The sequence below is a fragment of the Acinonyx jubatus genome, chromosome C1 (genome assembly GCF_027475565.1).
Source record: "Acinonyx jubatus isolate Ajub_Pintada_27869175 chromosome C1, VMU_Ajub_asm_v1.0, whole genome shotgun sequence".
NCBI classification, from domain to species: Eukaryota; Metazoa; Chordata; class Mammalia; order Carnivora; family Felidae; genus Acinonyx; species Acinonyx jubatus.
The window spans coordinates 55,746,352-55,763,574 of NC_069381.1; the positions used below are offsets into that span (position 1 = coordinate 55,746,352).

The following is a 17,223-nucleotide window of genomic DNA, read 5'->3' on the forward strand; positions in this document are numbered from 1 at the left end:
TTTCTACGTCTCAAATATATTTTTAGTGAATGGTGTCTTCTGCCCTTCAGGGTTTCTGGGCCACTTGGGCCCAGGTGAGTCACCTGTCTCAAAGGAACGCTGCTGATTCTGACAGAAAGCTCCATGAATGTAGATTTCTGTCTCACTAGTCTTCTTCTTCTTCTTTTTTAAGTTTATTTTACTTATTTTGAGAAAGATAGTGCACAGGAGAGGCAGAGAGAGAGAGAGAGAGAGAGAGAGAGAGAGAGAGAGAGAGACTCACACACCGGCTCTGCTCTGTCAGCACAGAGCCCGACACAGGGCTTGAACTCACGAACCTCAAGATGATGACCTGAGCCCAAATGAGGAGTGGGTCACCTAACCAACTGAGCCACCCAAGTGCCCCTTATTTTTCTTTTGGTTGTACTGGTGGGGAAAGGTGGTTTTTGAACACAATAAATTGCTTTAACAAGCCAGGTTTCCCATTTGTTTCTCAGTTTAGGTGAGGTGGCAAGTCTGGTTACATAAATAGGTTTCTTAGAACAGTAATTCTCACACTTTTCATGTTCCTGGTATTTTTAGTTGCAGGGCTTAAAAGGATTAAAAGATTCATCCAACAGCAGTAAACAAGTTAGCAGTCATTATCGATCAGTCTGAACTACAGAGAATAATATTGTCTTACATTTTAATTTTTTTTCAGTATTCCCTTGATCTTCCAGCATTGCTGTTGCTGTTTGCTAGAAAATTTGAATATCCGAACTACTCTTTTTTATATACACAGAGGACAATGTTCTCAAGTGTTCCAGCAAACACTTCTTTCTTTGGTACCTGCTTGAATCTGTGATATAAATCTTTCTGGTTCAGAGCAAGTTTTGCTCTGACTACATCATGTTACATAAGCCACTGAATGCAATGCTTAATCAGTGGCTAAACAGAATATCTTTAGTGATAGCCAAAGTGTATTGAGCATGTTGATAAAAAAAATTAGTTACACATACAGATTGTTGGATACATAGGTGTTCTGTGTCACACTATTGGTAAACTATTGATCTGGACAAATGCAGTCTAAGCTTCTGACTTTCTCTGTTCTCTTTTATTTTCCTCTTTCACATATAACTGTATTTAACTTCTGCTTTTGCCAAGATAGTTTGTGGGAGGTTTTTTTTTTTCTTCCCCAAATACCAGCCTTCTTTTTCTCTGAGTCAAATAAGGTCACGAAACAGAGTATCTTAACACAACTCTGGTCCTGAATAAAAGAATCCAGTTTGTAGAAATTCCATTAGTGGGAAAAAAATATGAGTTTGATATTCAGCCACTTGGTAATTGGGTGGTGTTGGTCTGCACTCCTATTCCTTCCTCTGTAAAATAGAGATAATAATACCTCCTACTTGTGAGAAGTGGATAATGTATGGAGTATATGTGGCACAGTGCTTAGTCAGTATTCATTTCCTTTTCTTTATGGCCTTCTCCTCTTCTGGGGACCTCTATGTGTTTGCTGGTGCTGCCATCTGAAAAATTTGGGTGAGATCTGAAGGATAGATGAGTTGGAATTGACAGACAATGAGTAAGCAAGAGTTGAGGCTGCCTCCCTGAAGTGGACAGATGCATATTAACATTATTCTTCGTAGGATGTTTAAACATAGCCCCCTGTTTTCTTGCATCTGGTGTGTGTGTGTGTGTGTGTGTGTGTGTGTGTGTGTGTGTGTGTATGTACTGTGTACACATACATACACACACACCCAGAAAATCTCAGTAATTCCATTCTCCCTTGGCTTGGGTTCTCCTAATCCTAGACAGCAGGGCTGAAGAAGGAGGAGAGGAAGATAGGGATATTGGGGGAAGAGCTGATGAAAAGGTGCATTATTAAGCTGGTTGTATGTGGTATCAAGTGTGTCTGTTACCTAATCTCAGGGGACTTTCTGAGAGACCATAAAAACAGTTGCTTCTAAAGTCAGTCCTTCCTGGGCAGAAAAGAGGGAGAATTTATCCATGTGCTTCCATTTCTTAGTGGTCAGAAGTTTGCTTCCTAGGACATTAATTCTTTTGCACTTCCAGGTTGTGCTATGTGGTACCTAGCAGGTCCCACGTCATCTCATCCTTCAGCATCAACTGGAGTAGGAGGCAAGATGTGCATTGTGTGGACATGTGTAAAATTCTGTTAGGTGGTGCCCACATTAGGTTTGTCAGAGTCCAACCAGAGTTTGTCAATATGTCGGCTATTGGTGCTGGAATAGTTTGGTAACTACAGAGGTCGAGAGAATCTGAAGCAACCATAAGTGGTATATGAAACAATCCACCCCCTTGCACTATTCACATCAACCCATGTGCTGTCATGATACCTGTCTACCACATACAGTGATCTGTCTCTTTCTTTTGTTTGGTGAGAACAGCATGCTGTCAGCTTCAATTGATTCCAAGAGTATAATAAATATCATCTCCCTTCTTCTCCATCTATTCTAGAATTCCATCACCTTCAGTTGCTTGCCTGCTGGAATGACATGGATTCTCATCCCTGAGGGTATGTATCCATAGTTGCCTTGCCTTTGTCAAGCTATGGTTGCTACAATTGATTATATGCTCAGCAAAAAACCACCAAGAGATCCCATAGTGAATTCCTGGGTTCCTGACACATCCTTTTTTTATCCCTATTACGTAGAAGTAATTCTGGATTCCTTCTCATGATAATGAAGATCAATTACCCTTGAGAAGACAATAACTCCTTTCTTGCCTATTGTTTCCTGGTATAAGGAGCTCAAAGTGAACAGGTAGGTCACACCTTTAAGTTCAGCAGGAACCTTTCTGTGTCATGCAATAGAAGCATTCTCCCATCCCACCCTACCCATCTGGTCCCCAGGAACCACAATCTCTAACCTTGTAGAACCTATGATTGGAAAGTACAAATTCTATGAGTTTTAGAAATATGGTAAAAGAACCCATTTTATTTTCACCCTGTGCTTCTCATACCCATGTATTCATGCTATTTATAATTTTTTTTAATGTTTATTTATTTTTGAGACAGAGAGAGACAGAGCATGAACGGGGGAGGGTCAGAGAGAGGGAGACACAGAATCTGAAACAGGCTCCAGGCTCTGAGCTGTCAGCACAGAGCCCGATGTGGGCTCGAACTCACGGACCGCGAAATCATGACCTGAGCTGAAGTCGGCCGCTTAACCGACTGAGCCACCCAGGTGCCCCAATATTCATGCTATTTAAAATAAAGCATCACTGTGTATATGCCATTAATCAGCACATACTCTCCATCCTAGAGGACAGCAACCAATCCTGACCTGGCAACCTTAGCTACATGGGGCTCTCCAGTGTTCTATCAGGCAGCTTCTCCTGGTGAAGGTCTATGTAGTTAGATGAGTGATTCATGTAACTGCATCCACTGCAACACTTCTTTTGGCATAAATAGTGATCTTGCTCCAAAAAGTGGTGTATAGAACAAGATGCTAATAGATCAGGTATCCTGTGAGTTGGTGGATGGTGATGCTGAGGGAAGTGCAAGGGAAAGCAAATTGACATCCTAACTAGATTTCTATTTCAGTGAGACAAAATCACTATCCTTTTCATGGTAGAGGTGGCCCATTGTATTTGTCTACTGCCAACCTTTAGGTTGCCTCAAGGGATGGTGCCATAATGTCCGCTCAGTGTTAGTCTCTTTTCCTGGAAAACTGGATGTTCACCATGGCAGCAGCTGTATCTGTCTTGATGAGAGGATGTCCATGCTGTTAGGACCATCTAGTGTCTTTAGTCCTACTGTGTGGCCATTCTGTTGATTGGCCCATTTCATGAATTTTGAGATTGCTAAGGCATGGGGCAAATGATGATATCTATAGGAAGTCATCCTGTTCCCTTAACTGCTGAGAGCCTCCTCTGCAGTGAACACTCTCTAATGAGCATTGCGGTGAGACACAAAGGTCTGCATGCTTCATCCTCACTTCTATTAATTCATTTGCATACATCTTCCCCAGAACTAGTTGTGCTAAATCTTCCAGTGTTGTTCGTTTGAGGCCCCTTGACAGCTAGCCAAGTCATGCAACCTCTTACCAGGAGTCTAAGTATCTCATGTTACATCTCCCTCCATTAGAATTCGGTGACCAAGTGTACTGCTAGCAGCTCTGCCCCCTGGGAGTATTTCTCTTCACTGTTGTCCTCTAGAAATACCTCTGAGTGGAACTGTAATGGTAGTTGGCCATTTTCAGTCAGCACCAGCATATTATACTAACCCATCTGTGAACTAAGCCCAGATTCTTTCCTCTTTGACAATTGGTTGTAGGGAATCCCACTATGAGCTATAGGTTTGAGTTTTAGGAGAGATAATTATACAATAAAGATAGGTGAGTGGGAGTCTGAGTCATTTGCAATTTACTTGTACCTTGTTGAATTAGTTGGACCCAATCCCCAATGTACTGTTTCCATAGATTGTGTTGCACTTGCTGCAACTTACAACACAGTGGATCAAACAATATCCAGCATATGATGGGAAACTCTGGTCACATAGTCCTTGATATCAGTACTTAGTCCCTCCTAGGGTCTGGGTAGAATGTCGGGTGTTGATTTTCAAACAGATGGTTGTTCAGTGCTACAAATGACATGGCTTTACCCTCAAGTTCTAGGAGATTATGTTGCGACTCTCCTATTGGGACTTGCCTGGTCCTCCACCCAGCATTCTCACCGGCCACTGCTACCTTCAGTTTATAGTCAGAGTGGGAGAGCAAGTGGGCCCAGAGTCTCAACTTACTGCAAACTCCTCTCTTGCTTTGGGTCCTATATGAAGCCGGCAGCCGTCTGAGTCATCTTATAAATAGCTCCCCATTTATATCATACATAAAAAATGTTCCCCATTATCTTATGTTTCTTCAGAACCTAAAGAGGCCAACTCAGTGCTTGAAGGCGCAACTCTTTCTTTGTTTCTAATTTATTTTTATTTTATTTTATTTTTAATTTTTTAATGTTTATTTATTTTTGAGAGAGAGACACACAGAGTGTAAGCAGGGGAGGGGCAGAGAGAGAGGGAGACACAGAATCCGAAGCAGGCTCCAGGCTCTGAGCTGTCAGCACAGAGCCTGACGTGGAGCTCGAACCCACGAACCATGAGATCATGACCTAAGCCAAAGTCGGACACTTAACCGACTGAGCCACCCAGACACCCCTCTAATGTTTTTTAAAAGATTTTTATTTTTAGGTAATCTCTACACACAATGTGGGGCTCAAACTTACAACCCCGAGATCAAGAGTTGCATGCTCCACTAACTGAGCCAGCCAAGCTCCCTGGCGCAAGTCTTTCTTAATGGGAGGAGGTACAAGATGCAACAGCTTGTTTTTATCTTAGAGATGTGCTTTCCAAAAGAGTAGCTACTAAACCCATGTGGCTTTTTAATTTAAATGAATTAAAATAAAAAATACATAAAAATTCAGTGTTACAGTTTCATTAGCCACATTTCAAGTGCTCAATAGCTACATGTAGTTAGTGGCTATTCTACCAGACGGCAAAGATACAGAAACATCACTGTGTTGGCAGAAGTTCTACGGCACAGCACTGCCTTTGAGGCCATGTCTGTACATGGCAGGTTAAGATTTGAACACAGGCCTGATATGATGTTAAAGGCCCATGCTTTTAAGACTTCAGTAGGTTGCAGAGGGGCTGAGTCTAAGCAGATGCTTCCCTGCAACTGTGTTCAACGGCAACATGAGCTCTCCAATTAGATTTTTGGGCAACTGAGTTTTGGTTCATGCGAACATTCTCTTTGCATTTCAACAAATGAAAAAGGCACTTTATGTAAAGGCCAGGTCTGCTGTGGCAGCTCCCCACTTCTAACCCCTATTTCTGGGCAATAGTCAACTCAGAAAGCAGTTTTCTTTTTAAAGGAAGTTTTCATAACAGCTCGGAAATATTAAGCCTTTCCAAAGAGAAGGGCTGACTAGAATTGTTGGCAGACAGCAGAATCTCTCTGAATGCCGCACTTCTGCATTTCCATCTGCACTCCATGAAAGGCAAGGATCATTGTCCCCACAGAATGCAGCTAAATGGCAGCTGGAGCATGAATGGACAGGAAAAACACTCTCCTCCCTCTAATAACACCACTTAGGGCAGACAGGCGAGGTTCTCTTCTGAATGTGCTAAAGAGATGCTGTTATGATAAGAGTAATTATTGTACATTAGTTAAAATCCCATTTAGGGAGCATTATATTGCTGCTATTTTAAAAGAGGTTTGCTAACCTTCCAAGTTGTAGGGAGAGATTAATTAGTGTCAATGGAAGGATCTCCAAGATAAAAACAAATTAAGCCTCCTCATCCAGCCTTGCCTGCATGTCCTTGAGTTGCTGCTTCCTTTGTGACAGAGATAGTATTTGGTCTGATCTATTCTGGTTGGAAAGAAAGGAAGGGGACACACACTTGCTGAACGGAATCTGATGTGTCAGACACCATGATAGGTACTTTAAAAGAAGAAGGCACCTTTGAACTAGGCTTTCCCATTGTTCCCACCCAGCCCACTGGAGAACATTGCTAAACTGAGGCATTTGTACCCTACGTACTACTGTGTTTGTAGCATAAATGGAATCATCTATTTTGGATGGCCCCTCTCAAGCCATTCCGTGTTTCCATGAATACTGAAGACATTTCCTTTGTGATTGATGGCTCAGAGAATATTTTAAAAATATGGCAGGACCAATACCTACCTGAAATAAGTATCATTAACTTTTATCCTTTGTCCAGTCTCACTGGCTATAATATCTCATCATCCTTCCCATCAAATATTTTGAACTTGTAGCCCAGATTTGCTGAGACAGACCTCATTTCATGTACTGCAACTATTGCCAGGTAAGACAAATTACTACATGTGTATTAACAAGGATTTTGATTTTTTTAAAGTTTATTTTGAGAGAGAGAGAGAGAGAGAGAGAGCGAGTGCATGTGAGTGGGGGAAGGGCAGAGAGAGAGGGAGAGAGAGAGAATCCCAAGCAGGCTTTGGGCTGTCAGCTCAGAGCCCAGTGCAGGGCTCAGTCTCATGAACCCTGAGATCATGACCTGAACCAAAATCAAGAGTTGGATGCTTTACCGACTGAGCCACCCAGGCACGACCATTTTGAGTTTTTTAATTGTTTTGAGATTTATTATGTAAATAATCTCATGGCATGTGCCTAATTTTAGTTTCAGGAAACTGATGCACCTATCACCCAATCTTGACCTTTCCATGTACTTCAGTTAGTTTTACTAACTGTGTAACTTTAGGCCAATTATGCAGCCTCTCCGAGACTCAGTATTTTGATTAAAAAAAAAAAAGGATAATAAGTCACCTTGTGAGGGTTCCTCTGAGGAACAAATGAAATGATGTATAAAAGCATTTTTGACTTTCCTTTCAGATTAAGATTGGGATAACAGGGACCAGATTTACCCTCCTGGCCAAAACAAACGAAAACTGGCTAAAATATGTGACACAATAGTTTTTAAGACACTGGACAACAGGCAACGAAAGGCAGTAATTCTTGAGATGGGAAACACATGAGGCAAGCCATGTAATTGTCCCATCTTCCTGCCTTTAAAGAGTTTCCAGGCAGTGGAGCAGGGAGGCAAAGTAAGTTTCAGAGAAAAGAATATTACCATGAATAATGTCATTTCATTATGATAAAGGGGTCATTGCATCAGGAGTACATTATAATCTTAAACACATGTGCACCTAATGATAGAGCTTCAAAATACATGTGGCAAAAACTGATAGAAGTGCAAGGAGAAATAGATCAATCTACAGACAGCTTTCTTAAACAGCTTTCAGTCTTAACTGCGATGAAACATTCGTCAATAATGTGACAGATTAGAAAACTCAACATGTTTTGCAAGTTATGTCATAGAAAATAACAAACGCAAACACAAATGAAGAGCAGCTCAGCCGCACTTATGAGAGAGGAGGTTTGGATAATGGAGCATTAGGAAGCTGTGGAAGGGCTGGATAGGGAGCAGCAGGTGAGGTGCTGAAAGTGCCCGTGGATGACTGGCAAACTAGGGCGACCATGTGTAAGATGGCAGGATAAGGTGTTAGGGGTGTCACAGCAGAAGTCCTCATACGTACCGTTTTGTGAGAATGCCTTCCTTCAGGGTTGAACCAGATGTTCACTAAAATGCAATTTCACTTGGATAAAAATCTAAAAGGATGATGTATTGGTCAGGGTAGGCTGTTGCCCAAATTCAGTAGTTTAACACAATAGGTATTTTCTTTTCCCTTTCATGTGACCACCCAATAGCATTCTGCTCTACATAGTCATTCGGGAGCAAACTTCTTTTTGTCTTAGTTCTGTATTCCTTCACTACCTTCCAGATTCTGTCTATTTAGCTAGTGGTTGGGGAAGTGGTTGGGGAAGGAGGACCAGGAATACGTGAAGGAGGTTTTTGTATTTCAGCCTGGAACTGGCTCATGCCACATAGGTTCACATCCCATTGGTAGACGTTCAGACACATGGCCTCAGCTAACTGCAGGATGTGGTCCAGCTCTGTGTCCAGAAGAAAAGAAGAACCCTGGCACTTGTAAACACCAGTAATCTCTGTATCAGATGTCCTGAACTCATCTATTTATTGATGCTCTGAGAACCGCATGACTTTGTTGGGCACAAATCCTAATTCCCAGTTTCTTTTATTTTTTTAAAGTTTATTTATTTATTTAGGGTGGGGCGAAGGGGGGCAGAGAGAGAGGAAGAGAGAATCCCAGGCAGATTCTGTGCTGTTAGCACAGAGCCTAACGCAGCGACTTTATCTCACAAACAGTGAGATCATGACCTGAGCCAAAATCAAGAGTCAGACACGAAACCAACTGAACTGTCCAGGCACCCCACTACCCCAGTTTATTTTCTAAGTGAATTCAGTGGTTTTTATTATAGTAAATACTCATGGAAAGAATTTGAACTGGAGTCAAGCATGAATATTTTCTAACATAACTGAATGAAAATAAACCATTATACAAAGATATAAAAAGGCTTAATACATCATCAAATTTCAGAATGTTAGAGGAGAGCAAAAGAGTCTTAAAAACAATCCATTTCGGTCTCCTAATTTTGCAGTTAAGTAAATTGAGACCAATAGAGGCTAAATGATGTGTTAAAATCTATGTAGACAATTAGTAAGAGATCTGGGGTCAAAACCTAATTGGTGTGGCCTCATGCTTTAAACTACCAACAAGAATTTAACACATCAAGATAAAAAGTCTCTGTGTGATACTTTCATAAGGCACAGAATAGTTAAACAGTTTTGAATTTAGTAAGTCTTTTGATTACATGGTTGCATAAAGGAATCTTTTATTTTTGATAGGCATTTTGCTATTTCAATTGATGAGATGGTAAGGGTCTACCAGAGAAGTACTTGTTGCCCACAGACTGACAATGACTTGAATTGGTATAACACTCAGAGTGGGTTTTCTTTAGGCAATAGTTGACCAATTTTCTTGGTTTTCATAGTTATAAATTTAGATCAAGTCAGAAATCTGATAAGGTACAGCCCTGTGCTCTTCGGATAGTTGCATTTTTCAGTTCTACACATAGACTCGCTTTGCAGTAAATGTCCTTTTTTTTTGTTGTTTGTTTGTTTGTTTATTTATTTATTTTTTTGCGAGAGGGATAGAGAGTGAACAGAAGAGGGGCAGAGAGAGAGGGAGACAGAGAGTACCAAGCAGGCTCCACACTGTCAGTGCAGAGCCCAGTGCGGCGCTCAAACTCATGAACATGAGATCACGACCTGAGCCGAAACCAAGAGTCAGATGCTTAACCAACTGCAGCACCCAGGTGCCCCTCAACAAATGTTCTTTTCTTAATCTGATCTAAATGCTGCCATTTCCCCCTTCTTCATCTTTTGTATACACTGCAATACCTCACTTACTTGCATTTGTCACTAGGGATTCTGCATGAATGGATTTTCCAGACAAATTAAAGTTTACCCACATTACCAGAACACAATAATTTTACAAGGAGATCTCTCTAGACTGTATCATGTACATATCTATCACCTTTAAAAAAGCTTTGATGTCTTCCCTTTAATGTAGAACTAAGAGCGGGGGTCTGAAGCCATACTGCTTAGGTTTAAGACCTGGCTCTGACTCTTACCACCTGTGTGACCTCTAGCATGTTACTCAATTTCTCCATGTCTGAGTTCCTCATTTGTAAAATGAGAATAATATTAGGACATTCATCTTAAAGTGGTTGTGAAGATTAAGAGTTGATATATGTAAGACACTTAAACCAGTGTCTGCGATATAATCTGTACTAAGTAAATATTAGCTCAAAGCATCTATACTGTGGAGGAGGGAGAGGGAGAGCAGAATTAATTACTGGAAAAGACAAATACATTTTCTAACTTATGACAAGTTATAGGAAGGCAAAGTACTAAATGCCATTAGAGTGTTAACAGGGAAACCAGATTTAGCCTGGCATTGTATTATAGAATTCTTTACATTTTAGTTTTTCCTGCTGATGTGTGAATTTTTTGAAAGCGAGAAGCATGTCTTAATCTTCCTTATGTAACTGTCAGTAAGCACAGAATCTGGTGCATAGCAGGGGCTCGAGACTACTATGGAAAGAGAGATTAAAGGAAAGAAAGAAAGAAAAAAATCGTGATTCTACAGGTATCACGATGAGAATATAAAGATGTTGGAGGCAAGTATTCCACAGAGGGTAGACAATTATGCTCCCTGGTGACCCCCACCCACAGAGGGGCAGCACCTCCTGAGTGAGGGTCACTGTCCTGGTGATTCCAGGCATCTGCAGCTTAATGAGGATGTATCCATTTATGCATTAAGGCTTTTTCACTTTATTCAAAGCAATCCCTCAGGTCTTCCCGGAGGACTGGTTTGCTTATTTTATACAGGATTCTTAGAATACTGCTGACATGTTTGATAATCAGGGAGCCTTGGTTGGGGGCGGTGCTTATCTTGGGGAAAGGCAGTAAGCTATGTTTGAAGGCAGGTTTTCCTCCTCTCTTGAGAATTGAACAGTTTGAAAACAGGCTGCTTTCAGTCTTGCCTGGAATCAAGGGTGAAGGAAAAATACGGGGATTCAGTATCAAAGGGGCCCTGCCATTCTCCTGGTCTGAAGGTGAATTGATGCCACAGATCACCTGCTAAGAGTGAGCTATGGAGGATAAAAGGGAGGAGCAGGTGGCCAGGTGCCTTGCCCCAGGTCACACAGTGGCTGAGCCTGAAGACCTCAGACCTGTAGGCTCCCAGTCTACTCCCACAGGGTGCAGTCACCCTGCACCACAACGAATGGGATTTTGAACAAATGAAACAACTTTTTAAAATCTATAAATAAGGAGAGAGAAGGGAGAGACTGAATTGTTTGAACCTTCAGTTTTAAATTGTGTTAACCTAGATGGAAACCTATTTCATTTTATTAAAAGATTTTATTTTTAAGAAGTCTCTACACCCAAGCTCGAGCTTACAACCCTGAGATCAAGAGTCACATGCTCTGCTGACTGAGCCAGCCAGGTGCCCTGAAACCCAATTTCAAAAAAAAAAAAAAAAAGGCAATTAAAATAGCGAATAATGACAGTAATACCAACAAACCCTTATACATTATTTATTATTTTCTGGGCATCATTCTGAGTTTTATATGTATAGCTCATCAAATTTCTGTAACAACCCCATGCATGACCTAGCTTCTATTATTATCCCTATTTTACAGATGAGAAAACTGAGGCATAAGAGGTTGCAGCTTGCCCCCGGTCATACATTTGGTAGGCTGAAGAACTAGTAAAGATTTAGAGGAAGCAGGGTCATTATTAAATGCCTACTATGTGTTAGGTGCTTCCCATCTTGGTCAGGGTGCACCTCTCTGTCCCTTTAAATTGGTCCCATTCTCACCCATGGTAGGGACAGATCTTTCAATGTTATTATACATCCAAGCTATGCTAAGGAGACAATCAGGATCAGCAAGAGTCTTGTTTCATTTCAGGAGCTCCACTCAGAAGGTGCCTGGAATATGGCTTGTCTCAGGCTCAGCCACGAGGGACAGACCCTGCCTGTGGCTGGGACCCAGGGCAGAGGCTAGAAAGGAAAAAGGAAGTAAAGAGGAAATAGAGATTGCAGATTCTTTGTGGACTGAAAGACAACCTGTTAGGAACAGTAGCAAAAAACGTTTGCAACATCCTCTGAATTCCAAGTGTGTTTGTGATCCAGCTACAAGAAAACCAGGCTCTTTCTGGTAATGGTCGATATCTGCATTCCTTCCCAGATGCTGTATGGCATAAAGGTAAAACCTCATCACGTCCAACTGTCAAAGTTGTCCTCTAAGCTAAATAGTTTATTCCCATTTAAAGAACTAAGCAGGCTGAGATCTAGATAGCTACCCAACATCAGACAGCTAGTATAAGGCCAAGCAGGCCTGAGACCCAGGTATGCAGTTTTGAAACTGATACACTTTCCTGTGATCCAGATGCTGCTTAAATATCCAGCCCAGTCCATAAATGCTTCCCCTTTTCTCATAAGCTAGCTGAGTTGGGGTACTAGCTGTTTAAGTCTAAGTCCTGTGTCCCTCTTCTGCACCCCCTCCCCAGCCTCCGAACCCCAGCAGCTCAGGATCCTGACGCTGCCCAGAGCCAGTAAAATCAGGGCCAGGTTGGGAAGTCCAAGGAGAGTAAATGGGTTGTGCCAGGAGGTGTCAGTGGAGGAACACAGGGGTGTCAGTGGGCTCCCAGGGGCCCTTTCCATCACCCAGGTGCTCAGTAACAGACTATCGATAACATCTTAAAAGAGAGAGCATCTAACAGCCCACTGACCCTGATGGCCAGCACCAGGAGCATTAGCACATTTTGTTCTTCTAGGAAGAAAAGAACCGCAACTGTGTCCTTGAGTCTGTTAAACAATGTTAACTAGAGGGAGGGGTCAGGAGAGAGGTACGTGTGGTGGTTTATGGGCAGGAGATGAGAGAAACCACACAGCTCATTTGCCCGGCGCTAATGGATCTGAAGTGAGGAGCCTTGATGCCAAGGGGACTGCTGTCTTGAAATGAGAAGAACTGAGAACAAGGGAAGTCCATTAGTGTCATGTTTGTATTTCTCCTCCTCTGAAGCTGGATTCCAGGCACACGGGGAGAAAAGACCAACAATTTCCACCCTCAATAGTTTTGCCCATTAGTGTCAAATTATCCCAGGAGGGAGGAGGAAAAGAAAAAACTCCAGCCGTGTAAACAGAAAATTTGGAAGCTTACTAGGAGGCCTCTCTCAGGCCCAGGCCATAGTCTGATGTCTTGGGGAGATGATTCATTGGTAATTGGGGCAGGGGCTTGTTCCTTCCACCCTCTCCACCTACAGATTCTCAGCAAGAGCTTGCCTTAACCTATAACAGGGCGTGAATCGAGTTCCACTGCCTAAGTTAAGCCATCATTAAATTTGCCAAAACAAAATGGTTTTGATCTATGGAAACCAAACATAAAGAAGTAAAATAGAAATATCTAATATTTATTAGCACTTACTTTGGGCTGGGTATTGTTTTAAGTGCTTTATAAATTCTAACCTGTTTAACTTTTATTGTAGTGCCAAGAGCTGGAAACTGTTCTTATCTTCATTTTTAGTCAAGAACACTGAGGCCCAGTAGTGTTTCATCATCTATTACCTCTTAACAAACTACTCCAACACTTATTGGCCTAGAACAACAATAATACTGTTACCTCTTGCTTCTTTAGGTCATGGATTTGGACAGGGCATAGCAGAGTCAGGCTCCTTACGGTGGGGATGACTTATTGTCTGGGTGCTGCTCAGGCATCTCTTTCTCTGCATGGTCTCTCTGCATGGCCAGCTTGAGTTTCCTCATAGCATGGTGGACTCAGGGTAGGTGGGCCTCTTGCATGGTGCCCCAGGACTCTGAGAACAAGGATTTCAGAGGCCTGAGCTGAAGCTGCAAGTCTTCTTATGATACAGCCTCAGAACCCCCAGAAGGTGACTTTACCACAGGCAAGTCTTTAAGACCAGCCAAGATTCAAGGAGAAAGGAATAGGAGGGACATCAAGGAATTTAGAATCATTTAAGATTTACCATAGGAAGTGATTAATCAAGTCATACAGACACTAAGTTGGAAGACAGCATTTTAATCCTGACACCCACTACACCAAGTTTAGTAATCTGGAAATTGAATTTATATATCATTAAGACAAATCCAGTGGATGATGGATGTTCTGGCATTCATTTGTAATTTGTAATTCATTTGTAATTCAATTGTAATTCATTTGGAATACAGGTTACATTTTCTTCTAAAGATGTGATGTTTCTTTCTCTCCCTCTTCCTTAGACCTTTGTTAAACACCAACTTTGTGCCAGGTGCTGTCCTAGGTGTTAGGTGTATAAAACAAACAAACTACTGTCCTGCTTTTAAGACTCTTGTGGACTGACAAGGAAGGGACAAATATGTATTTAATCATTGTTCAATGGGATCAGCACTGCATGATAGGAACTAATGTGGAAACTGAAGGGGAGACATCTAATTCTCAAGTCTGGGAAGGCTTTCCAAAAGGAGATGAAGTTTTGTTATATCTTAGAGGATTAAGAGGAGATTTCCAGGTGTTATAAACTGAATGTTTGTGTCCTCCCCAAATCCACATGTTGAAGCCCTAACTCCCAATGTGGCTGTATTTGGAGGTAGGGCATTTACCAAAATACTTGAGGTTAGATAACACCATCAAAGTGGAGTCCTGATCTAAAAGGATTAGTGTCGGGCTTTTACCAAAATACTTGAGGTTAGATAACACCATCAAAGTGGAGTCCTGATCTAAAAGGATTAGTGTCCCTATGAGGAGAGACACCAGAGAGCTAACTCCCTTTTCTCCTGCCACCCCATGCACTAAGGAAAGACCATGTGAGGACATAAGGAGAAGGTGGCCTTCTGCAAGCCAGGAAGAGAGTCCTCACCAGAAACTGAATTGGCCAGAACCTTGATCTTGGGCTTCTAGAAACTGTGAGAAAATAAATTTGTGTTAAGTTACTCAGTCTGTGCAATTTTATGATGGCAGCCTGAGCTGATTAAGACACCAGCTAAAAAGGGAAGGAAGAGTATTCCAAGGAGAAGCCACAGTGTATTTAAGTGAAAGGAGACTTAAAAGAGCATGGCGTATTTAGAGAACCAGCAGTAGTTCATCAGGCCTGAAGTATAAGGTGTTGTGGCGAAGCAGTGGGAAATAGGCCAGAAAGATGCCCAAATCTGGGTGCTTGGACCTCCCTAAATTGCTGAATTAACCGGTCTTGGGGCTGCCTGACTTCTGGATTTCTCCTTATGTGAGATAAGCTTCCATATTCTTTGGACCATTGCAACGTAAGTTTTCTGTTCTTTGTATTCCAAGGCACTGAATCATTTAGGATGAATCTTGACTGCATGTTACAAAAATCCTAGAATAATCATGACTTAAACAATACAGAATTGTCATTCTCTCTTGACAAAAATGTACTGGTGCTGGCAGTCCAGGGTAGGCATACACAGTGGCAAAGGCCTGGCCTCCCTCTGTCATGTTGTTAGGCCATCCTCAATGGATGACTTAGGGATCGTGTTATAAGAACCAGCTATCGTGTCTATGTTCCAACCAGGAAGACAGAAGGATACTGATCACACGTGTTCCCTTTTTAGAGAAACCACATTCAACACTTCTACTTGCCTGCCACTGGTCAGAACTTAATCACGCAGGAGCTCATATGTGGAAGCTGGAAAGTCTGTCTTCACTTTGGGAGGTTATGCCTCCAGATAAAATTTACAGGCTAACTAAAAAAAGAAGAGTAGATATACTGAGGAGCACTTACCGGAATTTGCCACAGAGAGACTTCCTCTAACTCATCTAGATGATGATGCAGTTGTATGAAGGGTGGTGAGGGGAAAGGGGAAATGAATTCTCAGAGGGGATTTTGTGTGTTACTGTTAGGGTAATTCTGGTGTAATAGAACTTTTGCCATGGTACCACTTTCCTGCAGTTTTATAGGATTTTCATACAGCTGTCTTTGTAGATAAGGAAGAGACATAAAATAGAATATTTTTTATCAGTGGGATATATGTTCTTGTTATTTCTTAGTATTTCACAGTCTTTAGGGTGCTTCTGTATCATATAGTCCACTTGGACAGTAAAAATAAAAGCCATATTAAAGAGTCATTCTCATTTAAAGAGGAATTCTGGCTTTGACTACTGCAGCTACTGGAATCGAGACTGTAATACTCAGGTAGAAGACACCAAGTTCAGATATTTAGAATAGATGCTAGAGAGCTTCCAACTCAGGGCTGGATGGGCTGAATTTATATTGGAGCTTGAGAACCTATACACTGTACAAAAACAGTATGATAAGATAATTTATAAGCAATTAAGAATGTGTACTTATCAATGAGGTTCTGTCACTTTCTATTCTCCTCTTCCCTGAGGAACTGATAAACGTCCTTAGATAGTATATTGCCGTTCTGGGGATGCCATAAATGAATACCATAAACTAGGTGGCTTAAGCAACAGAAATTTAGGGTAGAGGTCCGAAATCAAGGAGTTGGAAGGGTTAGTTCCTTCTGAAGGATTTAAGGGAGATCCAAGTCTCTCTAAATTCTGAGAGAGTTCCAAGTCTCTCTAAATTCTGGTAGTTTGCGGGCCATCTTTGGCTGGTGGATGTCATTCCCTCTGTGTCTTCACATAATTTTCCTTCTATGTGTGCCTGTCTCAGTGTCCAAATTTCCTCTTTTTATAAGACTGCCTGTTGTATTGGATTATATAAGCACACCCTAATGATCTTATGTTAACTTGAATACTTCTGTGAAGACCTTATTATTTTTTAGGTTTCTTTTGAGAGAGAGAGAGAGAGAGAGAGAGAGAGAGAGAGAGAGAGAGAACACAGGGGAGGAGCAAGAGAGAGGGAGAGAGAAAATCTCAAGCAGGCTTTGCACTGTCGGCACAGAGCCTGGTGCAGGGCTCGAACTCACAAACCATGAGATCATGACCTGAGCCGAAATCCAGAGTCAGACACTCAAGCAACTGAGCCACCTAGGTACCCCAGACCTTATTTTAAAATAGGGTCACATTCTGAGGTACTGAGGGACTGGGAGTTAGTACCAACATATCTTTTTGTGGGGAAGCACAATTCAATTCATAGCAGACAGGTATTGTTGAGGAGGTTAGGTTTGATTTTGATACAGTTTAGTTTTATCTTCTTCCAGCTTCCTCTGATTTTCCTCTGGTGTCCCACACTCTTTGTTCCCAAGTTACTCTGTGCATATTTGTTAGGGCACTTAGTAGGAATTACTTATGGTATTACTC

General features: G+C 41.7%; 1 long non-coding RNA gene across 2 annotated transcripts in view; it reads left to right on the forward strand.

Annotated features, from left to right (window-relative positions):
• Positions 1 to 952: 952 nt before the first annotated feature.
• Positions 953 to 17,223, forward strand: part of LOC113599319 (uncharacterized) — a 71,353-nt gene continuing 55,082 nt past the window's right edge. For both annotated transcript variants that reach the window (XR_008294939.1, XR_008294940.1), the window contains exons 1-2: positions 953 to 2,497; positions 2,636 to 2,744. This is a non-coding gene — a long non-coding RNA (uncharacterized LOC113599319). The remainder of the gene's footprint in view (positions 2,498 to 2,635; positions 2,745 to 17,223) is intronic.